We start from the raw sequence: 5584 nt of genomic DNA on the forward strand, positions 1-5584 counted from the left end.
ATGCATTCATCCTCGGTCGGCCATTTGTAGTTGATAGAGACCATCTAAAGGCTTATTTGAACGGAGACAGCCGGCAAACAACTTATGACCGAGAAGATGACCTCGACTCGTATGACTATCGGCGGACAGCTTGAATCAATTAGCTCAAAAATTGGGATCTTGAGTGTCCCATACACTAAATGAGGAGTACAGGAGAATCTTTTTTTTTTTCGCACCGTCTTGACTCGCGCCAGACGGCCTGCGACCGCAAGAACAGTTTTTGCAGAGAGTTGCTACGGCTAACGAATGGGCGTATTTTATCCACATAGGTATGATGCAGAGAAAGGAATGGACAGCTCTTGGAGACATGCCGAAACCCAGATATTTGAGCTAAATTGAGCTAAATCTCCCTCAGAAAAAAACAACACTTGCTGGGACTTGAAAAGTTGTATACTGAGAAATTCTGAAGAAAAATAGAACGGTCAACAAGGATACTTATTTAGTTTACTTCTGTCAAACGAACAGGACTATCCAGTAGAAAAGATCTAATTGATAGAGGAAAGTTGTTCTTCTCTAGTTGTCTGGAAGTCGTTTAAGCTACCCTGTAAGAGCTCGACTAGGAGGTTCTTTCGGACTCCAAAACTCGCATCTATAGGCTACACCCTTACGCAATTATACGCGAGAGAAGTTCGTAATAATAGATTTAATGAAAATAAAGAGAGTTTGAAAACCTGGTTAAACGAATTCTTCAACATCGGATTTGAACATTTTCAGCGAGATGGAATAAACATATAATTAAATTGGTTTAGATATTGCAGAGGGTCTTGGAGAGTAGTGGCGGATATATGATAAATCAATGGGTTGCTAGGACTGAGTTAAACGCTGCGTTTTTAGGTGAAAAGAGCCGTCACCACCTATGTTTCAACATGTTACAATATTTCCTGCTGTTTATGACAAGACAGCGCTCTTTTTAGGCCAATTCTGCGGGGCCTTAATCTATAATAGAGGAAACATTTCCAGATTAAATGACGAATCGTAGTTGTAATTGCAGAAGCGTAGATGGAAGGACCGCTTTTTCAATTTGTCACTATTCGGAAAAACACTACACGTATGACAATTGACAATAATCTAAGCAAAGGTTAATATTTATACTAGCGATTTACAAAGTTCTGTGGTACTCCGAAGATTCGAGGTGTGTATCATGAATGACTGTTTCAATCTGGTCATACCGATTAAACATGTGGCAAAAAGCTGACGCTCATTGTCAGTCAATCTATCAGGTTTATCAAGTAACGACAATGTTCTGCTACCCGCCAAGCAAACATATCCGTCAAGTTTACCATCTATGCACGAGGAAGCTCGCATTACTCCGGACGATATTGAAAACTAAATTTGAGAAGTAAAAGCCGTATTAGAGCAGTGGATTCTGCTATCTCCTCCACAAACCGACGCTGAGTGTCAGCAAACCCCGCAATGATGAGTAGTCATTCTTAGGGCATATTTTATTGCTTATTTTACCATGGAAAGGATCATTTGCGCATCGAAGCCTGTTGACGTTTCTGTTGTCATTGTTCATATTGGGTTTTCTGTTATCATCGGCGCTATCGGCTGGATTCTTTTCGTCATTGAGTTACCGCCGCATCGGTTCCTTGTCGTCTGGGCATCTACCCTGCTCAATCATGATTTCCTTTGTTTAGCCGGCCGCCTTTTCGTCACACGACGATGTTCAGCGCGTTCCACGCGGCCTTCAGATACTACCGACGTGATACTCTGTGAGTGCAGATCCCCCCAGCTCCCTCAAGACCACTGCCCGTCACTATTCACCTTCAGCGGCTCTGAGGATTTAAGTTATGCTCCACTAGTGTAACAGCTCTCCTTTCTCTTTCTGTCGCTTATCTGTCTTGTTCGTTTCAACTTTTGATCTCTCAGTCCGATGGTTTCGGCTGAGTTCTTTTGCCGTCCGTCGCCTACGATACCCAATTGTTGTTGTTGTTGTTGTCACCTTCGCCGAGTGACTTCGTCATTTCGTCGGATCAAGCGGACGGACAGACATACCTATACGCCGGCAAGTTATCGCCTCGTAATCTCATTTTGTCAAGGTGGAAGAGGGAGAGGAGGAGGCCGGCATGCTGACGACCGGCGCCATCTTTACAATCCTTCAGTAGTTTGTGCTGTTGCCGCTGCTGCTGGTGGCGCCGTTGATCTGCCTCGGTGCTCGCTGTTTCACCATTTTATGCTGTGATGTGGCTTTTGCTGTTTCGATGGCTGGTCGATAGTCAACCGGTCTGAAGTTGTAGCCGGCGAAGTCACCGGCATAGCAGTGGCCGGAGAAGACGAAAAACGAGGCAGACAAAGCTACTTGTCATCGAGTCGCGATTACTACTACTACTACTACTACTACTACTATTATGACGACGACGATTACGGTTGCAGCCTTGACTTCACTTACGTTAATATCGACAGCATCGGCAGAAGGTAAGGAACGCGTTAGCAGTGACACCTCGTACCCGTAATAGACAAGCCAGTCCTCGATCGGATCTCAACCAGTCAGAGAGATGATTTGTATTGACCTGAAGACTATGGCGTATGAATGCATTCCGTTGCTGATTTCGAGTTCCAAAAGGGAAATCAGTAGTAAACAGTAAACGATCGTCAGGGGAGTAAAGGACGACGAGAGGGCATGTAGCGGTAAGTAGCGCTAGCAGCAGTAGCAAGCACCATCCATTAGTAAACATATTAGATTCTTCTTTTTCTTCCCCTATTATTCTTCGTGTCGCAGTTGTAAGATAGAGGCTAATAGAGGAACATTCCACTGTTGGCTCGTATTGCCTCTGAGAGGATTCTTTTCCTCGTCAATCGAAATATGTATGCCTATATGCACAGATTTTGTAATACATACGGCAGCTAATGCCTATATATATATATATATATATAGTCAAAGATCAGGTATGTATCTAGGCTTTGTGTGTAGGCTCGTCTAAGCCGCGTCACCTGTGTGAGTGAGCGCATGCGTTGAGTATGTCACGATTTCTTATTTTTTTTTAGCAGACGCTGAAACCGACAAGCGGAATTTTTCAAAGGTAACAACACGCATACCTATGTAAGCTATGCAGACTAAGGGTGTTACTTCATCCAAGCTCGCATGTAAATAGTACCATAGCAAGAGAGCAGATCTGCTGCTTCTATTTTTTGATGTTTGTGTCAGACTGTTACCGGGCTGCATTTAATTACGCACTATGCCATTGCTGGCAGCGTTGTTTTTTTTTGATGGAACACTTGATCAACAAGGAGCGCTTACCACTCATCGTCTTTGTTACAGGCTGTGCCATCGTATGGCGTTGCCGACAGAAGAAATCGGTGGGGGAGGAGCTGGTCGTTGTATGGCAACTGCAAACAGCCGGAGAACAATTTGTATCAATTTTTGGTAGATCTACAACTGACAGTTCTATATATACATAGATGTTGCTCTTGCGTGTATATGGAAATGTGTAAATTTACGCGTGTATCTATAATAAATTGTAATAACATAACCGCTAGAATATTAAGAATATCACCACAATAAGATAGTAAGCTAGGCAAGCCATATAATACACATACATATATATATATATATATATATATATATATAGTGATATGCACAATGGGACGATAGTTTGGTCCACCTACCTCAATAAGATATCGACCAATGGCCAATTTCTCTTACAACGTTTCGGATAAACTCAATATTATGGAGGTTGAGGCCAAATTTCCGCCATAAAATAAAACAAATGCTTTCGCTATGAGACAGAAACCTAATTCTGAAATAGACTAAAAATAAACCTTAAGTGTGTAGTTTTTCCATAGTCAACCAAGACAGCAAGACGATAGCTTAGCAGTATCGACTGCTTCAAAGCAATACCAAAACAAGCCTTGGAAACATAGCGTACGTAGATAGATAAGCGTAAAATAGATAAATCTCAGACCCGCAGAAGGTCAATTCACATTGTCATAGTGCAAGCTACATTCTTACAGATATTTATGATGATTCGAAATTTGTCGCGCCTGAATAATTGTGCACCCTTCTCGTTGTATGGCAGGCATATTAATACATCTGCATAAATTGTCTCATTATATCATACATGCAATAGTATTTTTTTCAAATAAACTAATATGGTCAGGAACTAAGCTACGAAACATTCCGATTCAAACCCAGTTAACGCTCGATACTCCTCATTAACTCTTTATTTCTGTGGACTAGGACTTGTAATAGCGCCACCGGCAATCTAATAAATTTGTGAGATAACAGATATTTCCGTACAGAAGCTTTTGCTGCTATCATTGTCGGCTCCACCGCCATTGACGTTAGAGTCGTATTGTCAATAGACGTACTGGTAAAAGCTTCATAGACATAGAAGTTCCTCGTTTCATCGTCTGCTTTTCATCTATTTATTATTCCTTCGTTGCTCCGCTTTTTCGGATCTTCATAGAGCGGCCAACATTATGACCAATTTTGCTCTCCTACTGGTTTCATGTTTGCTTGTATTTCTGACAAATGGCCTAAATTTCACTTCGTATATCTCAATACGTGTCTGTTTTGCTTGAGTCCGCTGTAAGCGTCTGATAGCGGCAACGAAAGACAGTGTCGGACCTGACTACGCCTGCATAGGAGTTGATTCAGTTCCAACTTGAAATTCGGCCAACCTCGCCACTATTACAATGGTTCAACCCTGATCATCCCAATTGCCGCCTGTTCGTCTTAGGCCTGCATGGGTCTGTACGGATGGGAGGTTTATAACCACTAGGGCGTACGGAAAGCACAGGATACAATGGTCGTAGGTACTCAAGGTGAATTGACAGAGCGGGATATGGCTGCAACATTAAGTTACGATTGCATTTGCTCGTCCCTTTAAACGTAGTCCGCTCGCGAAATTTTTCAGGTTGGGGTTACATTGTGGCTGTTGATACTGCATGGGGATTCTGGCGATACGTAGCTCCGATTAAGAAGTAGGTATCGTCGCAGGGTGAGAATTTTGCTTTGGTTTCCTCGAGCTCTATTATGCGCGTTATTAAAGGATCGTTAGTGAACCTAAAATTACTAACGAGTACTGTTAAATCCTTAGTCAAGATATCCGTTTGGGCTTTAATCGAAGTAGAGTGCAAGGAAGAATTGAGCAGGTGAATTAATGACGGTTTACTTTTTTTGCTGTTGGCATACTGTTATCTCGCTCGTTCATTGTTCGACGCTAAAGCTTTGAACACCACTTAACCTACTCCATCGGCCTTGAGCCCTGCATGTGAAGATAAATTACTAAAGATGTCGCCGTCTGTGGCTATAGAGCACTATGTTCGCTTAAGCCCAGTGAAGTGCTTGACATGGATTTGCCGCTGCGCATATACGCGGCATACAGTCAACGCTCTCAATATCACACATCCATAGATGTGCGTAGACTATTGGCTTAGGCCTGTGAAAGCGTAGTACGTCTGTGTTGAAGATGTACTCGTAAGTGGTCTGTGCTCAGTCCGCAGTATCGATCCTAAGGAGAGAGGAGTTTGCATCATCAATGACCCTGAAGTGAGCAGCCCCCTGAAGTGGTCTGACGAGTCGGCAGTCTTTGACTCGGCCTCT

The 5584-nt window shown here is 42.8% G+C and overlaps 1 long non-coding RNA gene across 1 annotated transcript; it reads left to right on the plus strand.

Moving 5' to 3' along the window:
• The first annotated feature begins 1796 nt into the window (after positions 1-1796).
• On the plus strand, positions 1797-3509 carry LOC147754611 (uncharacterized). The gene is made up of 2 exons (XR_015317246.1): positions 1797-2667; positions 3299-3509. It is a non-coding gene; the product is annotated as an uncharacterized LOC147754611 (long non-coding RNA).
• The last annotated feature ends 2075 nt before the right edge of the window (positions 3510-5584 follow it).

This window comes from Varroa destructor, unplaced genomic scaffold (genome assembly GCF_002443255.2).
Source record: "Varroa destructor unplaced genomic scaffold, Vdes_3.0 BEIS01000007.1, whole genome shotgun sequence".
Lineage (NCBI taxonomy): Eukaryota > Metazoa > Arthropoda > Arachnida > Mesostigmata > Varroidae > Varroa > Varroa destructor.